At 38.2% G+C, this 23,277-nt stretch overlaps 1 protein-coding gene across 3 annotated transcripts in view; it reads left to right on the top strand.

Annotated features, from left to right (window-relative positions):
- The window catches only part of Trim9 (E3 ubiquitin-protein ligase Trim9), a 341,298-nt gene that overhangs the window by 250,204 nt on the left and 67,817 nt on the right, over nucleotides 1–23,277 (top strand). The gene's annotated exons all lie outside the window — the stretch shown is intronic.

Here is a 23,277-nt window from a genome sequence, read left to right as displayed (position 1 = left end):
TCCCCGCATAAATGTCCTATACTTTAACCACCGCTGGTTTCTAGGGTAAGCTTAAGGCCTTTAAAATGTAAAGTAAATATTCTGATATATATTTTTTGTGTGTATGTATTATAAGAAGGTACATGTACGAATTTTATTTTTATTTCTTTTTACGTATTTTTGAAGCGGTATGATGGTAGAATGGGAAGTGCCTCCCTCGTTATGTTCTCGCCTCAAAAACGCGCGCACCCAAAGAATAAAACTACCATAGCCTGTAGAACACTTTCTTTAGTTGTTTCCCGCTTCATTTCTTCCGTTGTATTTGCGCCTTACGATGTAGTTGGATCATGGCTAAATGACGTCCATCCGCAAGAAGCGTAGATTCCATCAAGGCGAGTGGTAATGCAATATTGCGCATTTGCTCATGAACGCGTCTTACCGAGAGTGAACCTTAAGAGGCTTGGTGGCTTAATTGGATAGCCAATTTGCATAATTTTAATTTATTGATATAAAATTAGATTATTTAATTGATTGATTATGTTCGAAAGTTTCTTTGATGAATTAACGCTGGAACCAAACGGAAAAGGGGTATACATTACCCTTTGAACTTATGTAAATTTATTAGTATAATTGATTGAAAATTTTCCAGACTACTAAAAACGCAACTGGGCCTTTTTCTAGAAAGGGAGCCGCGGTGTCGTCTGCTAGATATGGGGGTCTCGTGACATACAAAGATAGGGAGGTCTTCGACGTTACCATCAAATTTTTTGTTGAAGGAGCCCATGCAGCGGTCCTATGATTGCTGTAAAATCCGATATTTTTTGAAGCCATCCTATATTATCCTATAATTTCATGAATGGTCCTATAATAATATCCTATAATTTCATTAAAAGTCCCATAATATCCTATAATTTCATTAAAAGTCCCATAATATCCTATAATTTCATGAAAGGTACTATAATATCCTATAATTTTATTAAAGGTCCTAAAATATCCTATAATTTCATGAAAAGTCCTATAATATCCTATATTTTTGACTTTGTCGAAGTGTTAATGGTCCACATACCATCAATGTTACGTCATAAGAAAAACAAGATGTTGTTAAAACACCAGACTCAATATTTAGAAAACATCTTTATCTATGGTCTTCGCAATCTTGTTTGCCCTGTTTTCTTCCTTGTCGGATGTTGCTCTTTCTGTATACGCAACGAGTTAAGCCTTTGCTGTACACTATTACTAATGACTATAACTTTTTTTTGGTGCATGCAGTACATGGCTCGATATGGACTTGAAAGATGATGATTCCCCCCCCTCTCTTCGATCCTAGCCTAGTATAACTCGCTTCCAAACCTTTTCTTTTTCAATTTTAACTTCCTCTTTTTTTCGGAAGTAAGCGAGGGGGATTCGGTTCCGCCTCATTAAAATTGGAAACAAATATATTCCAAATTTTTTGGGGAGCTCCAGTTTGGCCCTTTTTTTTCAATTTTTCATTTCCGAACCAATAAGTTTCTTAGTTTCACTTTGCGAAAGCCTCTTCCAGTTTCATACACCAGGGAATTAATATTTCTTCCGGGTGTATCTTTGGCTAATACGCTGAGTCTAGAGTATTTTCAGTTTTTTTATATATTATTAATAAGGTTTCGATATCTTTTAAATGGGTTCCGACGTTAATGGCAAAGTAATGGAGTTTTTTTTGGAAGTGTATCATATAATTATAATAAGAAACATTAGCTAAGATACTCCGGTCTTGGCCGGTTGTTTAAAGTATGGACGCTGGATCTCTAAAGGGACTGGTAGACGAGAATTTTGACGAACACGTTTTAAAAATCTATATCTATATAAATCAAAGTCCTGACTGACTGACTGATAATCAACGCCCAGCCCAAATCGCTTGCTCTAGAAGGCTGAAAATTTGCAGGAACGTTACTCATGAGTAGTAGGCGCGTACTAAGAAAGATTTTTCCAATCCGCCGCCATCTTAAAAAATGGCACCCAGAAATGTAAAAAAATCTTCTCTATGCAACAAAGTCTGCGCGTTTCAACCGATTTCACAAATATTTAGTACACTGGTTTCCTTTAACCTATGGACAGGCTGAATGGTCTTTTGGGTTCGATTTGTTGCCATCTTTTTAAATGGCGTCCAGAAAATTAAAAACCCTTCTCTATGGAATAATGTAAGCATGAGAAGTAATAAAAAATGTCCCGACGGGCAACGACGAGTGCCTTCGCTCCTAGGGTGCATACAAAAATTTTAGTCATCAGTAAAATCTACCCATTCTTTATGTCATTTTGATGGAAGTTCTTATTACACGCGAGCGACGCCGCGGGTAACAGCTAGTACAGTATAAAAGCTAGAAGTGAGTGTTATTATCAAGTATAGAAACAATGGGTTGTATATCCAGCCAGATGTTGAACGTGCATTAGAAGTTTTAGAACTAATGAACAGTAGGTTCTAAAAGAAAGTTCAAAATTGACTACAAAATCCTTGCCCAACTTTAAATTCTGTTTTAAGTTTTAAATTTGTAATTACACATAGGTCCGTAAAATTACTTTAAAATCTGAGAAAATGGTCATTCGACCATGGATGGGTTCGTATACAGGACTCTTTTTAACCTTTGATCCCTATAGGTTGACTTTAAAATAATTCTGAGCTGGTTGAAAGCAGCAGTCAAACTGACTCGACATCCATCCGAAATATAATAGCGTCTGTAGAATCTATAGCTTAAACCAAGATGCTGCAGATCTTAGCTCGGGTACAGGGCCGGTGATCTTTCCACTCGAACGCCTCTAAGCTTTGCCGCCTCTGCGGATGCCCTCGTTAATGCATCACCTTGTCCTTTTTCTTCCGGAAGAAGGATTTTTCCCAACTTCCTTTTCTTTTCGTGGCATCGCTAGCGAACGTTCCAATGCCTTGACGTATGTTGCACTGCAGAACAGGCGGGAATCGCTCGCCGTCGTGTTTGTCAAAACAGCGGGAAACGGTGCCTGCGCCAAGCAGTCAATTCCAAATAAATCGCGAGAGCGGGAAGAACGCGAGCTTTAACTTCGCGCCTTATTCATGCACGTTTTTCCCACCAAAAAAGAACAAATAATAAAAAAAAAATACGAAGAGACGTTGGACATTATGCAAAGCACTCGACGATCACCTTTGGGATTTCTAATGAAGATAATGTAAATGAAATAATTCAATGCTGTGGTGCAGCAGTCCTTATTCAGGAACCCAGTGCATGGTATTGGTTGGATATCTCAATAACTTCAAGGCTTTTTTGTTGTTATGTTGTTGGGAGCTAAATTTCCAGAGGTTTAATTGATGTACAGTAGGTCCATAAGTTTAGTATCTTTAGAGAGGGAACAGTTCTTTCCGTGTTCTCCTCAATGGATTTCCGTGGAAGTGTTGTAGGTTATCTCTGAAATTTCTCCTATGACGTTCCAAAGATTTATCATCTCGTTGCACTTCATTTTCTTCATATCTTTGCTGCATAAAATTGAAAGCCCTGTACGAAAGGTATTTATAAATGTCGGCAAATACCCAACCCCTCTTAAAAACTCTGTCACGGCTCTGAGCGATTCTAGAATAGAAGGTAGTGGGGAGTTATCCAACCATGACCCTTTCCTCACTACTAAGGGTAGAGAACGTTGTCTAAAACTATGTTAGGAGGAATATTGGCGTTCAAATCAAGGCATACCCCGCATGTTCGTACGTCGGAACGCCACGCGCTGTTAAACTGACTTAGCTTCGGCAGGCGAAACCTGGAGTAGAATTTTTGACGCCGCAAATTTTTTAAGGCACTTTACGCCGCGCAGTGCACGTGTGAAAAATATACCAAATACCTCTCATTGCTTTCTTCTCTGAAGGACCCGGCTCAACCGGCTAAGCCTTGGCAGAATTCTAATTGATTTTTGGGGTACTAACCCGACCCTGTCTCCATATGCAATAGAAAAGGCGAAATAGGGAACCGTGCTAAAATCGTAATTGCATTGCATTCCAAGTCCCTAGCCTTTATAGTCCACCGTGACTTAGCATCGCGTATTCATACTCTTCAGCTCTCTCTAGAGGACTCTCGATACAAATTGGAGCCAATGGAGCTGGTACTAGCGAGATATTGTTGGGTCTAGTGACGTCATTACACGATATCAGCTACACCCTGCGTTCCAGCTCTATTGCTTCGATGGTAAAAGAAATGATATTGACGTGGTTCGCGTATCTGTATGAGGATCCCACTACCCCTTGACCTTCATTAGCTTAATGAAGTATGAAATTTTCCCGCCTTTTCTCCCCCACGCTTATAGGGCTGGAAATATGTTGAGAAAGCTAAATTCTACTATCATTTACTCCAACCCTTTTTATACTGTTTGATGTTGAATGGAACTGGATGCTACTGTAGCGTTTGAGGGAATGTTTGGGGTTTTAATTGATCGTTGTCTGCTGGTTTAGTTACACTCTTTCGAGTACATGAATAATCTTTAACGATTTGATGGTAGGATATTAATTATATTACTGGAAAAATTCGTTGGTGTACTAACTAATCGGTTACTATCTTCTAGGCCCTGTAATTAATTAACGAACTACAGTAGGTAAATGTATAATTTGATAAGATAGGTCTTGATCAACCGGTTCAAATGTACCCCAAGAGAGACAATCGTGACTCGTGCTTAATTTAAATTAAAAACTGTTTGTGGATTAGACTTAAGACGTAACAGTTCCGATTTCTAACCAAGGCTAATTGCAAAAATACATTATACGCTTCAGTAATGGACAAATTAGCTTTTTAGTAAATTCTCTCGAGAAGAACTAGCTAAACAATGAGGCAATACGTCATAGATGACTTTGCAGGAACATCTTGGCTATAAACGACTACCCTATTATACAAACACTGTGGTAAGACGCTTCAAAATAACTAGTTCGCATAGTATTGCCATGATAATGTCACCGTCACTCACAAATTTCTCATGACCTGTGTCAACATGACCTTGAAGTAGTGTGTGATTAATTTTGGAGCTCTGTGACAATGTCGCCATAAACTTGAAGTAGTCTGTGATTAATATTGAAGCTCAGTGACAATGTCATCATAAACCTTAAGGGTATTTGAAGGTCAAGAGTCGCGTATATCAAATTAAAACTCTAACTATTCAAATTTGTTTAGTTATAAGAATAAAACACCGTCAAAACTTTGGATAATAATTCCAAGTCATCTCCACAATTGTCAATCGTTTCCTGTGGGCTAGCAGTTCGAACGGAACCATGTTATGGATTAGAATGTTAATGTCAATTGGTTGCCTTCAACATGCTCTCTTGGCGCGTGCCCGGAGGCTAACTAACTTTCACCCATCCCTATAAATACACTGTATAAACCTTGAATTGGTGGTGACCGGCAGCTTTTACTTTGGCAGTTGGCACCCCTTGTTTGTACAAGCTAGGCAGTAACGGGCTACTACGGTACAACCCAACAATGTACCAAGTTTTACATTGAAAAAGCTGTTCTTGTACAGGAAGGTTTACGCTTTCTAAGCCTGTATTCTATTATAGCTCGAACCATACCTCTGAGTCTTTTACAGCCCCCTGCGCGTATATACCATGACAGAGAGAATATTAACAAGAGGAGTTGAAAGTTGAAGGTAACATTTCACAGTGACGTCCTTTTGAAAGAATATCTCGGTGTGGTTCCGGCCCAAATGTCTGGCGTGTGGACTGTTAAAGTTCTTGTATCTTACAAAGCGATCATTAAATTTTTTTACCGAAACATTTTAATTCAAATGGAATAACAAACAGAATGCCTTATGTCATTGGTTTTGAAAAATATCTATTTTAAAATTTTCGGTTTACTTAACGGTGACGCATGTGGCACTCTGTTCGGAGCAAACGCCTCTATATAGACTTGAAGGAGAGAGGATGGAGCAGAAACCTCCATACCTATAAGTTGCAGTCTGTACCCACGCCTGCGGCAACGAAGGCCTCCCAGAATGCTCAGCATTTCGGGATTTGTGTCTTAAATAATAAAGCTAGTTCTCATACCAGTACAACAGCGCGACGTGGCAGCACTTAACAATCGCCTCTTCTGAAGGGGTGGGGACGTGCGCAAGGTATACTGCGAGGCTATCATTGCCATCATCATTACTACTCAAACTCACCTCTTTTCTCCCTGCTCTACCTACCTACAAATCTTTTCAACATAAGGCCATCGTGACAATTATGAAGTCTTCAGTCAGTGCCTATTTCATTTTCCTCACTTTTTTATTAGTCCTCAATTTTAAAATTTTTCCCTATGCATAGTTTACACGCAAGGAGGATTCATACCATTTGTACAAGGTGACCAGGCAACTTAGAAGTGTAAAATAACAGACGATTTTACACTCTAAGTCGCTTGGTCTCCTTGTGTTAATGGTAGCAATCCTCCATGCCTGTAAACTATGTATATTTAAAACTATTGAAACCTTATTTATTTCGAAATTAAACGCTGCTACCCATTTCAGATATTCATTGTAAAGTACTTAAACTAACATTATGGAGCATAATCTAAAAAGATTTTCAATCAATATGTTCTTGTTAGTTAGCGGTTGTTCAAAACCCTGTTCTTTCTACTACCCTTGTGTAATTCTTTCTGATCTTTGGATGATGTTCACTGTTTTCCCCTTTCCTGGTGAGCGGGAATTTTATATAATACGACTTTGGCGCTTGGTTATATTTCGCTGAAAGAACCTCCTCCATAAATTGGCACCCAGGCTATTTTTATAAGACTGTATTTTCTCTTTTCTCCAAATTCCCTTCCTCTGGATTTAGCACTAGCCGCTGTTACTCCATAGTTTTCACTAAAGGAACTAAAGGTTCCTCTCTCCCTCGGCTTTAACTTCAGGGCGGTGTTGTCAGTCCCACATGTGAGCCAAGTGCTGATTCAAACTGAACTGTTATGGCCTTTCTCCCTGCAATTCATGACCCACCAATGGTCTGGCAACGCGGCAAAAACTTGCAGTGAAAAATATGTATATAGAGGTTTCTCGTGCCAAGGGTTTATATGTTGTCTTTGTATGTTTGTATATGGCTTTTATTTTCAACTAAAAACATTCCAAGTATGGCAAGCGATGGAGATGTGTTTTGTGAATTACGATTGGTTGCTGTACGTCTGCTTTTAGGGTAGTTTTTAAATTTACACCGTGTTTGCTCGAGGGACCAGTCACTTAACGATAGTCTTTAAAAGCTTGATAGTGCTAAAATTATTACGATTAATACAGAATTTATTTTATTATTATTTATTGTAATTTTAACCAGCCCTGAATCGTACCGGAAGTTCGGTTTTAGATTTTAGTGACGTTTAAGTTTTGTGGGGATGGGGTAAGGGGATGAGGCAGCAATCAAATCACCTATAGCCCATTCCATTAATTCCAGAAAAGAAGCAAACACCGCAGGGACTTGGGTTATTTCCCTCGTGCCAAGAAGCACCGCTAGAGGCACTGCGAGTTGGCTATCCTCCCGCGTGTAGTGAACTTGGGCTCCGTCTGGCTTTGCCTCTTGACGCGAGGGAAGTAGCCTGAGATGGCGGCCTCCCGCCTGTGTTGGTTTCTCTGCATGTATTTAATGAAATGGTCTCTTCTAGCTTACTTTACGTGAGACATTCATTTTTATGAACAAAATGCGTGTGTTTTTGGCACATTTATTTTCTTCCGCTATTAAAATGAAAAACGCATCAAAAGGGTTGCTTTTTATGGGTATTATTGCAAAGGGGCGTGACATTATGGTTGGGTTACATATCTACGAAACTATTTTTTTAGAGAGCGAAGGGGGTCGGGAAGGTTTCACGAAACAATGTTACTTAACAACGTAGATAAAATTTACGACGCCAAACTATTATTATCAACAAAACGTGCAAACGTGTCTTGTATGACCCAACCATATACTTGGAAAATTTATTAGGTACCACTTTTCCCCCCAATAACTCTCCCCCCTCCTCCCCCTTGGCTAGCGTCTTACCTTTAATTTTAATAGCGTGATTCTTCGGCGTTAATTTTTGTTAAACTCAAACGCGTGGTCATGTTTTCTTAATTCTAATAGCTAACCAAGGTTTAAGGAGAAATTTATCAACTTGGGACGAAATGTAATGCAAATTCGGTGCAATTTCCTGTTTTGACCCCCTTGACCCCGGGGTTAATGCAGCTTATGTTAAAGTGCTTAATTTTTACACGTGTGTTGTTTCGGATATAGTGATTTACCGTGCCACGTGCACCTCAAATCAAATGTGAGCACTCGACATCTCGTGTATATTTTCCTGTACTTTTCTTAGATTTTTGGGTGATTTATTATGGGAAAATTATGTCATATACGAACCACTATTTTGCTATTATTAATACGGCCTTAGCGATTAAAGTAATTGATGAATGTTAAATACATAAACTTGATAATAGACTAAATTAGGTCTTTGATGCCTCTTTACATAGTAAAATAAGTTCAAAGGATATGTTTCATAAGTTTGCCACTGGTTACAAACTGGAGATAGTCATGAAGTGACGTGGGTGAAACGTCAAAGATTCTTGTAAAGCGACGCCTGGTGAAGTGCTGCCAAAGGCTTAGTTCAAACTAAATAGGATATTGGATTGCAAAACCGAGTGTAGTACTTCAATTCTCGCTTGTCGTTCTCGAACTAGCTCTCTGTAAGTCTGTAGCATATTACGAAGTGTAGGTAACATATCTTATAAACTTATGATATAGTAATATGAAAATAATACTGGCGTTCAGTATTTACTTTCGACCACTTATTAATATAAACAGCAGCGCATTCTCCAAAAAAGTAAATATATTTCAATTCATCTTTTTAATCCGAATTGACCTTTAACCCTAACAAGGGTTTTTTTGTGGGAATCTAACCAAAAAAATGCGGGTTTCGTCACGACATGTAACATCGTTAGTTCTAACAACGTTAATTCTAAATCTCACTTGAATACGAATAACCATTACGGAGAAAACCAACCGTGTTTGAAGCCAAATCAGATTTCAGTATAAGAAAAAGTTTAATTTTGTCATTACAATCGTAGAATTAAAGAAAGAAGAAAAAAACCATTAAAACTCTCATTGGGAACGAAACCATTTGAACGTTACTCGTGATTCCATACAACCGTACGTTACCTAGAACCGCGAAAAAGAAAATAATAAAATTCTGAGTATAAAGTAAATAGTATAAGAAGAAAGTTAGGAAGGGTGAAAGTATAAAACTATTTTTTCAAAATTTAGGCACGTCTGGGTTGAACGTGCGTGCTTGAACTCCATTAGGAATCCGTGCAGGGCCATGCAGCTAGCTCCCAACAAAACAACCCAGAGAAATGAAAATACATTTTTACGCGCGTCGTCAGCCATATAGTATGCTAGACGTACGCGTGCCAACAGAACCATTTTTGCCATGGGCGACTTATTATTGTATGAACTTAGTGTGGGAATCGTGTCTGAAGAAAAAGAAAAGACCTACTCCATTGAAGTGTTGGAACTCCATTTGTAGTAGACAAATTACGGTACGAAATAACCTTACCAGTTACATACTTACTACTCTTGCTAACTCGGTGTCTGATTGCCAAAGGTTTCCAAGTTGCAACATATCTTTCGCCTGGCTGCAGATTGTTTTGAAAGGTCTGTCAGTAATTAAGGGCAGTGTGTTTTCTTTGGGTGCACGATTTTGAGTCGAAAATGTAACTTCCATCTCCATTTTGATATCCTGGTCAATGTTTTCAAGTTATGTTTTGAGTGTTTTAGGGACGACCCTAATTAAATTAGAAATCATTGTCTCAATCAGTTCCTTAATTAAATTTAATTCGTAAAACACTTCAAGTATATCTTGAAAACAGTGTCCCTTAGAGAGCAAAATGTCATAAAAGTTACATTTTCGACTTGAAATTGAACAGAGCATGAACGTTAATTTCCTTAATTTCTGACAGACGTTTCAGAAACACGCATTAATAGCTAAAAGTTTTGGAATATTTACTGAAAACAAATTGAGACTCGAAGTTGTCTTATTAGCATTACAGTTCAATAGTGCATTAACCCCATGTGCAATTTTCTTTTCTAATCTTATGTATTTCAGAAATTTAATTTTGATAAATTTCTATATTTGGCTTTGCTTGTTCGATAATTTAAATGTTTAATGGTAAAATATGATTTTATAGCCTGTGTTAAACAAGGTAATTATTCCAGACTCATGGAAACAATGCGAAATAATTATTTGTTGACCATTAATGACTTTAAACTACCTCGGTAAGACCAGGGATAGATTTAATTTTAGAAGTAGGAATGGAGAACGGTTAGTATTTACTTCAGTCCGACTCATAGCCCAGTATAGAGCCCTTCTCTCCAACACGTACCGAAAATTTTAAAATTTCTTGTTTGGCTCATTTAAACTACGTGATGATGACGTTGCTGACGGGGACGGCGAAAAATACGTAATTTCTTTTTACCTCTGTCGCTTTGACCCGCCTGTTCTTTCATACCCCATCCGTCCCGTGGAAGGGGGTTCGGGACTTTGACGCGCGCCCACATTACTCTGTTCTCCATTCCTGCTTCTAAAATTAAATCTATCCCTGGTAATATATATTATGCCAATTTTGTTTATGAACTCTACTATTATTTTTTTGATTCGACATTATCTGAAAATTTCACGACGTTTTTGGGAATGCGCAGTTGCGAGAATCAAAACCTCTTTTCCACGAAACTGCGCTTAAATTGAAAAAAAGAATATCGCGCAAACTTAAAAATTGCGCATAAAAAAGGGACTGCGCAATTACAGTGAAGCGTACCCTAGAAAATGAGATTTAAAAATTTATAAACCTCTTTCTGGCATTTACCTTGATATAATCTTGAGAACGCTCCTGGTTATAGTATCGTTGGTTCAAAAAGTACGTAACTCTAATCGTATTGTTGCTTTGAGATACGTGGTTCTGGAGTTAAAGATGATCCCTGTCTTAGGTATAGAAGAAGGGACGCAAAAAAAATAAGATAAGCAAAATCGATTGTGAAGGGTTTCTTTACCAGCTAAGGCTTTCAGAGTTAGTTTATCTAAAATTCGTGGGCGGTAAGTTTACAAAAACAGAGTATAGTGGCGGCGCCCGGGCTGCCAAAACAATGATCTTCAAGACTTCATTAACGCCTGACTCGCAAATTTCTACTTAACTGCATTACCTGTACGCCGCTCCTTAAAAGAACTGCTTTCTTTCCTATAACATTAAGTATGGTTTGTTCATCCGCCACAGCTTTCTTAAGATTTGTGATGAAGACAACCACAAGAAACGTCCTCTCCCCTTGCCCGTAAACCACTAGAATATAGGTGGATAATACTAAACCTAAGCCCTTAGAAGGTATGAGCCTTGATTATTGTTCCAAAATTACAATAGAAGAAATAGTGTTATGCAGTGTCAATTTTGGCGATGGTAATTTGAAAATTTGTGTTTTTCATTTTGAATTATTTAGGCAGGCAATTCAAAAATTGATTTTCAGTTTGAATTGTTTAGGCAGGCAATTTGGAAATTGTTTTTCATTTTGAATTGTTTACAGGCAAGCAATTTGAAAATTGCTTTTCATTTGAATTTTGGCGAAGGTAATTTGAAAATTAGTATTTTTCATTTTGAATTATTTACTGGCAGGAAATTTGAAAACCAGTGTTTTTCAATGTGATTTTTGGGGATAAGTAATTTGAAGACCAGTGTTTTTCAATGTGAATTTTGGGGAAAGGCAATTTGAAGACCAGTGTTTTTCAATGTGAATTTTGGGGAAAGGCAATTTGAAAACCAGTATTTTCGGTGTGAATTTTGGAACGTGAATTTGACAATTAGTGTTTTTCAGTGTGAATTTGGTGGGGGGGGGGGGGGTGGGATATAATTAGAATTAAAAAATTATATTTATACAGTTTTATTGAATTTTTCAACTCTATTAATTTCTTGTCAGGAGTCTAACACACAGGTACCTAGATAAGAAATATCTACGCTTCTAAAAAATCAGTTTTAAATAATTCACGAATTTCATCCATCACTATCTTTACCTTTTATCGCGGGAAGGCTTTTTTTCTCGCTCTCGTTTTCTTTCTCGATCAAGAGAGAATCAATCACTCGCCATGTTTAACACGAATCGATACGGGATAAGGCTTATATTCCCCGAAGGCAAGGATACACTTTACAGTATCGTAAAATAAAAGGCTTGTATTATGTCCCTTAAGAATACGCTGTACGCGGGAAAACGTGATAGTTTCGATTCGTGATCGATCATTTAAGAAGAAAATCGATTATGACGATCGATGTTTAGATGTTGGGGTATAAGAGCCAAGGTCTGTATATGCGCAAAAAATTGTATAAGAGCTATCTAGAGTAGACTACTACTCATTATGGATTGGCGCGGAGGAGACTGTACCTTATTCATCGATTCATTCTCGTACTCGCGAATGAAACGTCAAATTCATCTTTCCAGTGACTCGATCCGACTCCCCTATAACTCTGTTAATACTTGTGTTGGATGTTTAATAGCCACCTTTAATAATTAAGACTATGTCATTGTACTTGCTTGGTCTTTATTTACAAAAGAATACATGTAAGGTCTTAAACAGGGCGTTTCTGATAAGTATGCAATAATTTAAAAGGTGTGTGCTAAGGGTCAAACTGAGTGGAAATAGCATCAAAGAACATCGATGGTTTTTATAAAAATGCAGTATTCCAATTACGTTTTTCAAAAACAAAAGTTAAACTTAACATGTCAACTTTTGAAACTTTATGTTAAATCTGAGGTAAAATTAACGGAGAGGGGTTGGTAAAAGTTTTGTTTATGGTATACTCAGGGTTGCCACGGGTCAGGGAAAACCTGGAGAAGTCAGGGAATTTGAAAATGGGCCGGAAAAGTCAGGGAATTTTTGTTTTAGTGGGTAAAATGAAAGTTTCTCCTCATCCTCTCTTAACACACGAAACTCTAGAGCAATCCTTATAAATGTCTAGAATTGTTTTTATAAAGTAAATGATCTCTAAAAAATCTCTTAGACTGTTATTTATAGGTAAAGTGTTTCTTATTAATTTTGGTGCAACAATTACATTGGAAAACTTAATGTAGAGAGTTTATTTAATTATAAGCACTTAAAACGTGCTGTAAATATTTACACTTTCGGCCTAAAAAGGTCAGGGAAAATCTAAGAAAAAGGTCAGGGGCCAGGGAAAATCTCGGAAAAAGGTCGGGGAAAATCTCGGAAAAAGGTCGGGGAAAATCTCGGAAAAAGGTCAGGGAAAATCTCGGAAAAAGGTCAGGGAAAATCTCGGAAAAAGGTCAGGGAAAATCTCGGAAAAAGGTCAGGGAATTTGGTTCTGAAAATTCCGTGGCAACCTTGCTATATCGATTACAATATGGTTCTCTGACCATTTAATAAGCTTTAAAGAAATTCAATATTTCAGAACAAATAATTTTCTCTATAAAATGAATTATGAAACGTTTTAATATATACTTAAATTTACCTATAATATTCTGGAATATTCCGAACCATTGCCAATCAATTGAAAAGTTCGGCTCCGTTAGAACAATTTATCGTAAAACAGGTTGCATCGGGTTGCATTGCCATAAAACAAAGAAAACCCCAAGCAATTGCCATTTAATCGTCTCTCTCTCTCTCTCTCTCTCTCTCTACATACGACAGTTTTCCTATAACTCTAACAAGAACAATCCCCCCATAAATGTTGTCCCTTTTCTTTTTTAATAATTAAAAGGTAGTCCTTCACTTCCTTTTAATCACTTAATTTACTTGAAGAAATATTACTTTGAATTAGGATATACCAGCTTCGGAATAGGGAGGTCATGCTTCCACGAGGATGGCTCCATTGGGAGCTTTTCTAGTCGATGGTGGTTTGGGGGGGGGGCGATGTGTGTGTATGGAAGGAAAGAGGTACCAACACTGCAGGGTTAAACCGCCATGCACGGATCAATTTCTGGTTTGGTTTGGTTCGAAGAAAGCATTTTTCTTGAGTGATTTGTGTATTGACATATTTTCGTGCTTCTTTCCCTGACTCTAATCTTCGCCATCAATCATGCCATACATACTCCCGTTAAGAGGAGCAGAAGCGGCTATAGCGCAAGTGCATGCCGGGATATATTCTACAGGGTGTATCCGCAGAAATTGGTTGTACCAATAATGTTGAAAGATCTTCCGATAGTAATATGGAGCAGGGAGGAGAACAAAAGGAGATGTATTTCTAAGCGCTTTTAAGACTCAACCGTAATTGTTAACTCACACAAGTAGGGGATTCGGGGTGGGGGGTAACTTTGTTAGAATTTATCACGTGGTCAATGGTGGCAGATTTCCCGCGCTACAAACTGCCCTCTTGTGAGAATCTGACTGACTTAGGTATAGTGACTAGTGAGTACACGAACGAACTCGTGTGTGTCTGTGGTTAATTTTGAAAATAATACTTCTTGAGTTGCAGAGAGAGCGCAAAATAGTAATTTATTATAAGCAGTAAGACACGTGACAAGAATTAACCAATTTAATCCCCCTTTGCTTCAGAGGTCCCCATTCTCTCACTGAGGGAGGATAGATTAGATTCTCGGTGTAGGATACTAGTTCGCCCCCAAATAAGTCTCCTTTCTAGCTCCTCCCTGCATGGCAATCCTAGCAAATTCCTCGTGTGTAGCGTCAGGAGGTTTCATTAACTTACCTATAGCCGACATTTTACAGAATTCTGCCGTTTAAAAACATTTCTTAATGACCATACTTAACGCCAACGTATTTCTAAAACTAATTTAGCTTCGTATCGGTCAAGGAGATCTGTTCTGGTCAGTGATTGAGTGAATTAATTTCACAATCATGTTATAACTAAATATTGTTCAACGTTGTTTGTTTACGTTCCCCTGGTGCCTTATTCCGACCCAGACTCTTCTTAAGCAAGTTAAGCATCCTCACGTTGATTTACACCCTGTATAACGCAACGAGTACATTTTTAGTCCGCCTTGAGCTAGCTCTTTTAGGGTTTTATATTTGTGGTTTTGCTTTCAAAAATCACTTGATCCCTCAGCGACTAAATTAAGTCCTCCCCGGGCCCGTCTCTTAACATCATCTCTTTGTCTACATTATAAAGTTGAAAATAGACAGTTTTATGGGGTTCAATATCTGTTACATATACTTACTCTTCATTATAAAGTATCGGATTTCCCGAAAAATCGAATGTCTGGTATTTCATACATAGATGAGAGCTGGGAGAGGTTATAAGTTATAGTTCGTTGGTTTCCACCGCGGGGATACGCTTATTCGGGTTCTGTTGTTTGACGTTCAATCAACTTGGGAGGATTAAAGTGTCTATGAGACTTTGACCTAGCTCAGTCGGAGTTTGCACTACTTTTCATTGTCCTTTTTTGGTTTAACTTTATTTGCTATGTAATGGGTTGGAATCTAATATCGTATTCTATTTACTGCTCTGAAACATTTGTGTTCCATTCGAAGATAGATCCCGAGCGCTCGACCCGAGATCCGTTCGCGACTGATCGGTATAAAAAGAAAATAGTGATCAGTATAGCTTACAAAATCTGTAGAGACGTTTATCTAACGTTAAATCAGCTTCGGAAATGATGCGCATTTTTTTTCTAGAGAGATCTGTAAACGATGTTGGTGCACCCTGAGCAAATTGCGTGCTATTATCAGAGCAGGTAAATGAAATACGCCATAATATTTTCATGTCTTCGATCATTTAACTAAATTCACTAGTCTTATTAGTCCCAACAACAATCGGCCTCGTTCAAGTGCAAGTACTTAGTACTAGTAAGTCTTTGTTTCGATCAGAGATAGCACCTAATACTTCAGGTTGCATCCTTTATCAATACCTTTCTAATTCCGTTTAAATTCGTTTATGTAACTATTTCGAGACTGTTGCTATTATTTATTTCAATCTATTTTAATGTAGAACCCAGCAACCCCTCGAGGCACTGAAAACGCGCGCCTGCCACCTTGAATGCATTCGCCCATGTGCACTCATCATCGTCTCAATCGCCATTCAAGAGTGTCCCCCTTTTTGAAGTTGAAGCCCATGCAGAGTCCCTCTTATTAAACCCTCACAAAGGCTTAGCGAGCCTTTGTTATAATGGCATTAATATCGATTAAAAATTCATTCTCGTGCTTGTAGACTGTTAACGTCTCACCCCCGCACCCAACTTCATTACAATTTTTAAGGATTTTATCCAACCGGGGGTTCGTCGGTGCCGCGAGTGGTACGAGTTGGTTGGTTCAGTTTCGATTGTTATTGTAGTAAGCCGAGTCGAGCCTTGGTTTCACCCTCTCTGGCACCCCGAGTTTCAGTTTTGAAGAAGGTTATTATTATATCTCAAGAACAGTCGGCCACTCCAGACTAGTTTAAATGCAGATTAAAGGGAATATGTAACCAAATTCACTTTCGTTGATTAACTGCAGGCTTTTTGAAAGTTACACAAGCGCAGATTAGAATTGTAATTATGAGCTCTAATTGCCAATTGCGCTTTTTATCAAAAGCGTGGGCACCTTCGAATAGAAGGCGAGCCGCTTTAATGCCTTGAATTGAATACATTTACATTCATCTACAGGTATCGTGAATAAGCATGGAGGAATAATAGAAGGAGAGGAAAAAAGGGTGCATTTTCTGTACCCATCTGACTGTCCCACCCACAGGGGTGCGTAATGGACACAACGCGTTACGTTTTCCCGCTGAGCACTGGGAGTAACCTTATTGGACGAGTCAGTCAGGTGGTACTAGGCGTCCAATAGGGGTACTTCCCTCTGAGCACTGGAGGTAACCTTTTTTGGCCGAGTCAGTAAGGTGGTACTAGTAAGGCGTCCAATAGGGACACTTCCCAGTGCTTCGCCGGAAAGCCTAACGCGTAGTGTCTTTATCGAAAACTTAATTGCTCGTATCTTCTCTAATATTACAGATAGAAACATGATTCCACTTGATATATTCATTATTTTATACGCTCTTTCGATTTAAAAAGAAAAATTCTAGTCCGAAGTATCCCTTTAAATGATGCAGAGATATCTTACGAACTTATGGTTAAACCTAGTTATGTTCCATAAGTTACTGGTTACTGAGAGCTTGTCGTGAAGTGACGTGGATGGAATGTCATAGATTCTCGTAAGGTGACGCCTGGTGCAGACGCTGTCAAAGGCTTGGTACAGGCTAAATAGGAAGATTGACTGCAAAACCGCGTGTAGTCAATTCTCAAGTCGTTCTCGAACTAGCTCTCAGTTAGTCTCTAGCATTATAAGGTATAGGAAGTGCCATACTTATGGAACATATCTTACAAACTTACGGTTTCACGTACCTTCTCGTACCCTAAAGTAGGCCTTTTTTCATGTTAATATCTACAACTTTCATTAACATTTCACCATCCCTTTACTGAAAAATGTTCCTTAGTGCTTTCTGTCTTTTATAAGTTTGATTTTAAACCCGGAGGATGAGAAATATCTTGACGTGGGTGTGCGCGAGTTAGTCGGATTTGCTCTTTTTGAAAATCTATACATTTCTCTCTCTTCTCTACCCTTTTCAACTCTCCTCACTCAACTTAGGAGAAACTAAAGACGAAGGGCCCCTTAGCCCTAGTTCCCATGGCAATGTCTTCGTTTTCCCCTCTTTTCCCCTCTTGCAAACTATCCTACTTGTGCAAGTAGCACTGCAAAGCTATGATTTTTGACAAGAAACTTTGAACTCCCCTCGCAGGCGAATTCGTCGGAAATTCCTTCCCAATTTGTTGATCTTTTTACAAAAGTTTTTTCTTTTTTATTTTATTCTCGAGAACAAAATGTTTCCTTTTATTTGAATTCGAATTCCAATTGGCAAACAATGGAAGCGAGTATATTTCGAGTGTACTTTTAACACTGGGTGATGAGATGGTCGTCTTAATTGATCGTGAAATTTTCTGGAGAGATTAAGGTAGCCAGTGTTTACCAAAGTTTTCGAAGTTGCACGATTATCAATATTGAGTGTTACAAAAAGGGTGGTAGGAACGAAAGAGAATATATTGGTATATTCTCTTTGTAGGAACGAAGTAGATTGGGTCATTTTGAGTCGAAAATGTAACTTCTGTGACACTTTGTCCTAGGGACATAATTTATTATTAGAGTGTTTTAAGCGTGCCCAATTAAATTTTCATTACCTTTCAGTTTCTTACTTAATTTTAAGGGAGGGGTCATCCCTTAAATACTCCAATAATAACTATTTAGTGTGGCCCTTACTGCAAAATGTTGTAGAGCATTTTGGAATACTTCGGTCGTACCACTAGTTTTCATTGGATTTCATGTTGTATGGGTATTTTCGACTCAAAATTACCCTACCGCTACTTCGGTCCTACCACATTTTTTATTATTATTTATTATTTTATTTTGTATTTGATACATCTTTCCACGTGAATTATTTTTTAGATTTTGTAGAACTTAGTTTTAATGAACAATTCAATTTCCATATTAGGCAAAGCCTAATACGATTAAAATGTTTGGTGTTAATCAAAATCGCCAGACTAGACTTCATGTGAAAGTGAGAATAATTATTTGTAGGCCACTAATGACTTTATAAACTTCTACGGTGTTATACAGGGTGTTTCTGAAAGATCTGTCAGAAATTAAGGATTATGATGTTTGGGCAATTTCTAGTCGAAATGTAACTTCTATTTTGCCACAATGGACACCGTTTTCAAGTTAAGATTGAAGTGTTTTACGAATGACCTATTAAATATTACATGAGAAACTGAAAAACAATGATAATTTTATTAAGGGATCTTCCGTAAAACACTCCAAACTGTTTCCCGGAGGTTAGAATGTCATTAAATATTTTCGAATTGAAATAGCCCAAAGAACACTGCCCTTTATTGCTGAAATACCTTTCAGAAACAATTATACCAATTTCGTCTATGAAACTAGAACTGTGTCTGCAATTCTCACGACACCGTTAATTTCTAATATTCCACGTGTATTAGGCTTAAATAATCCCGTAATTTATTTTGTTAACCTTTTGTAAGTGCATCATGAAAAATCTTTGAATTCCGTTTTTAGCGCGGAAATAATGCTAGGCCTAATGGTTTCGTTCACCCAAAACTGCCAATAGCAATGAATAAAGAGGGTGCTTGGGTCCGCGCGGAGTAAATCGTTTCGGATGTATTTTTCAGGGTCCTTGTATTATAAGAATGGGATAGAGTGATTTCTCGCGTCGGTGATAAATCTTGGTAAAGATCTATAGGAGAAAGAAAGATGACGTTATCCTATCTTGTAGCGCTCTTTTTCTCAAAGAGAGAGAGAGACCATATCATAGAATAGAATATTCGATGTACTCTACCATCTTCCTTGAAGGAATCAAATGAGGAGTTCTCAGTCTATGGGGGATTCTGTTTAAAACTATAGCAGCAAAGGGATTGATTGGGCTATAGTTTTGTTAATTTTCGGACCGCCATTTTAAAAGATGGAGGCATCATGATCAACCCCTAAAGCCATAAAGCCAGTCTTTAGAATATTATAAGGAACCAGTGTACTAAATTGATTATTGAAATCACTTGAAACGAACGGAAGTTGTTCTGCAAGAAAGGTTTTATTTCATTTCTGGACGACATTTTTAAAGATGGCGGCATCATGATCAACCGCAAAAGCGTTTAAGTCAGTCTTTAGAGTATACGGTATCAATGCACTAAATTGATTATTGAATTATGTTGAAACGAACGAAAGTTGTTCTGGAAGAAAGGTTTTTTATTGCATTTCTAGGCGGCATTTTTGAAGATGACCGCGGAATAGAAGTATCTTTCTTGACGTGTATTTACTAATTCCTGCAAAATTTGAGCTGCTTAGTCGCTTTCTGTTTGCATAAATTAAGAGGGATATTCTCTGTGAGATTTTGAGTCGAAAGTGTTTTATGACATTTTGCCCTAAGGGCCACTTTTTTACCGTTGTGATTTGAGTGTTTTATTGATGACCCTTTAATTAAATTAGAAATCATTGTCTTTCAGTTTATTAATTAAATTTAAGGGCTCATCCGTAAAATAATCCAGTCTTAACTTCAAAACAGTGAAGCGCTTGGGGGAAAATGTTAAAGAACATTTTAGACTCAAAATCGCCCAGTGAACATCCCCCTTAATCTACGCCAGCCAGACTTATCAGAAACACCCTGAACCTGAAAGTGATTAGCCCCTTCGTGCGCTCTATTCCAAAATAAGGTGAATGAATACTCGCTTCTCTGTGTAAATGCTTGGTAAAATTCGCGTTATAAGGAAAGATTCGGTACATGGCAAGTAGTGAATGAGGGGCATACAATGAATGGACCCTCCTTACGTTAATAATTCTATGATCTGTTTTTTACTCGGAGGTCTTGTAGAGCATAGGAGCCATCGAATACATTACCATTTTGCTTGGCGCTTCTTTCGTTTCGCGCCCTTTTCTAGCTAGCTGTCTGCGACGCGAGTTCAAAGGTCAGTGGTCTGCCGGCGAGGACCACCCTGACGCCAGCCTAGCACCATAGCGGTGACAAATGAGTTTCCAACTCCCTCGACCTTTCGCCTTCTTACGCGTCTTCTACATTTTTTTTTACATAAGAGCTAAACCTTCCCATTGTTACCGGAGCATAAATGAGACGTCGCGTTGGTGCCTACCCGCATAAGTGGACTTGTAGACATTTCTAAGAAGAGATAGAGTAAGGTTGTTAGTTTAACAGCGTGTAAACTAATGGTTTCTCTGTCGTTGTAGCCTACAGCTTTGTCATACGCTACGTGTTTTTATTTTTAGTTTCTTTCTTGTGATGTCAAGAATGTGTCCCAAATGAGTGTTGTATCTTTATGGCATATAAGAACTCACTCAACCTTGTAACAATACGAATAACTTGACAATTGATTACTTTGTTGAAGTACAAAGGGTACTTGCTTCCCGGTACATCATCAGATAAAACATAACGTAATCATTTCACTCAACTAAGCCTCTATCAAACGGTTACGAGCAAGCTTTTTAACTCAACTGTTGAGTCAAAAAAGCGGATCACAGATCAATTTTTTCTCGACAACTCTTTGGATTATTCTGCTCATTTCTATTGACACAATCGAAGTAGTTTTCTCAACTCGATTTGACTCATTTAGTTATGTCAAAATGTTTGATTGTCTGCAAAGACCTTAACGTCATCTGACTACTTGCTCTACTTTAAATCGAAAGTTCTCTTATTATAAACGTGTAAATGATTAACCAAAATGGGCAATGTTTACTGCGCAGATGAGAATTACAGCGCATTACTTTTGCATGGCATTTAGCACTGAAATATTTATAAACATATATATATGCACATCAAGATTGCTCGCATAAGCTCTATTTAAATTCCGATCTTGAAGAAGAAGTCGAAGTTTGGGGATTTTTCTCTTATCCATGGCATGAAGAAGGGGGCGCGTGCCGGTGCTCCAAATATGCCCTTGGATATTAATGCTAGTAGGCGGGATTTTTTTGCCTCTTTGAGAGAAGAGGAGAAGCCGAAGAGCCATCGTGAGACTGCGGAAGAGAGAGAGATAATCTAGATGAAAAGAGATCTTTCACGATCAAGGAAGACCCCAGTGGTGTAGGCGTGAAGAATGAGTTTTCCCGCTTTTTTTTCTGGATTCTTTTTTCTCTCAGCGTGTTTTTGGCCTTTTTGCTGCGCCTCAACTTTATCAAGGGTAGTAGAGAGACTGTCTGTATCCTTACTCTTTCATGATATCACGTGACTCGGTTTCTCGCGTCGTCGGCTAGCTTAAAACCATTCGTCAAAATTTGAAGTTTCGCTTGTTTTAAGTCCTTTTTACCTCTCCGAGTGACGTATGTCACGGAGAGGTTCTAAATTCGACGTGTCTGTCTGTCTGTCTGTCTGTCTGTCTGTCTGTCTGTCTGTCTGTCTGTCTGTCTGTCTGTCTGTCTGTCCGTTGTTATACCCACGTGACCGCGTTCGCAGTTTGCAGATCGGAGCAAACGTGTATTCAATTTCCAGACCGCATTTACAGTCCCGGAAATTGTATTCCACTTACAGGCTATAACTCCATTGTCTGTCTAACAACTGTTCATTTGTCCACCCCACATGGACACCAGTCTGAACTTTCTAGCTTCTAAACACCACCATCTTCTAGTCTTTCGCCCATTCCACATGGACACCAGTCTGTACACCTGGCTTCTAACACCACTATCTTCTGGTCTTTGTTTTTGTCCATCCCACATGGACACCAGTCTGTACACCTGGTTTCTAACACAACCATCTTCTGGTCTTTGTTTTTGTCCATCCCACATGGACACCAGTCTGTACACCTGGCTTCTAACACCACCAACATCCTTAAGGTTAAGACATACGCGGCGATCGGCTAGGGTTACGAGAAACGTCTAGCCTTCCAATGGAGGGGTCTTCCTCCAAGGTTCACGCAATTGCGATGTTCTTGTCTACAGCCGCGATTCGAATCCCTTATATACTACCTATTTGAGTAAGTCGAAGCAACCGGCGTATGCTTCATTTCAAACGCCAATATTAGTCAAGTCTCTCTAGAATGTTTAATTGTTCTATATCAAAACGATGTAACGTTCAATAAGGCAAACAACTGACGAAGAAAATATTTAATATTAATTATATTTATTTTAATATTTAAGATAATCTTGTTTCTCATCTCAAAATTAATACGGAAAGAGTTAAAAAGCAGCTTATTTTTTTGTCTGTGTGTGTCCGTCCGTTGTTACACTAGTGCGTCGCGTTAGCAGTTAGCCTTGTGTTGATGTGTTAAGAAATCATACAGAACCTTAATATTCCCTTTTTACATAATATAAAGTGAATATGTGGAAGTATTTTTCGTAATTATGATGCATTTAGTAGTTTTGTAGCTTTAAAGCTCTGTTTCATTTTGATATTCCAAAGATTTTTTTTAATATTGTTATTTGAAATGGCTGTTTATATATTACTTAAGCTATACGACATCTGTATATAGAATAATCCTTGGTTTAGTGACTTCATGAAGAAACCTAAGACCTAGACTCCGGCGGGTAAAACAAGTATTATCCGCAATAGGCTTAGTGAAACAAAGTGTAAATTATTGAGGCCTGAAGTGAAGTAAACTTTTGGCTTTGATTTTCGTGTCTGAAATGAAGAGACATTAACGGTTCAGAGTGAGCCGAAAGTTAAATACACTCTTAAATAATCAGGTAAAGATTTTATAATAGAAGAAAAGATCATGGTGGCAATTAGATTAGTAAAAGGGCTAGTGGTAAACGAGTAGCTACAGACTTTTTATTCTCTTTACGGTGCGCTATGACTATTAGTGCGTCTGGGTATAATTTAGCTTTGGTGTTATTTAACGTTAACATTCGTGTTGGCAAACTAAGAATA

Source organism: Phalangium opilio, unplaced genomic scaffold, assembly GCF_054372755.1.
Source record: "Phalangium opilio isolate 3A_F unplaced genomic scaffold, DU_Popi_V2 ptg000003l_1, whole genome shotgun sequence".
NCBI classification, from domain to species: Eukaryota; Metazoa; Arthropoda; class Arachnida; order Opiliones; family Phalangiidae; genus Phalangium; species Phalangium opilio.
The sequence above is the reverse complement of the archived record's forward strand: the minus strand, read 5'-3'. Positions and strand labels throughout refer to the sequence as shown.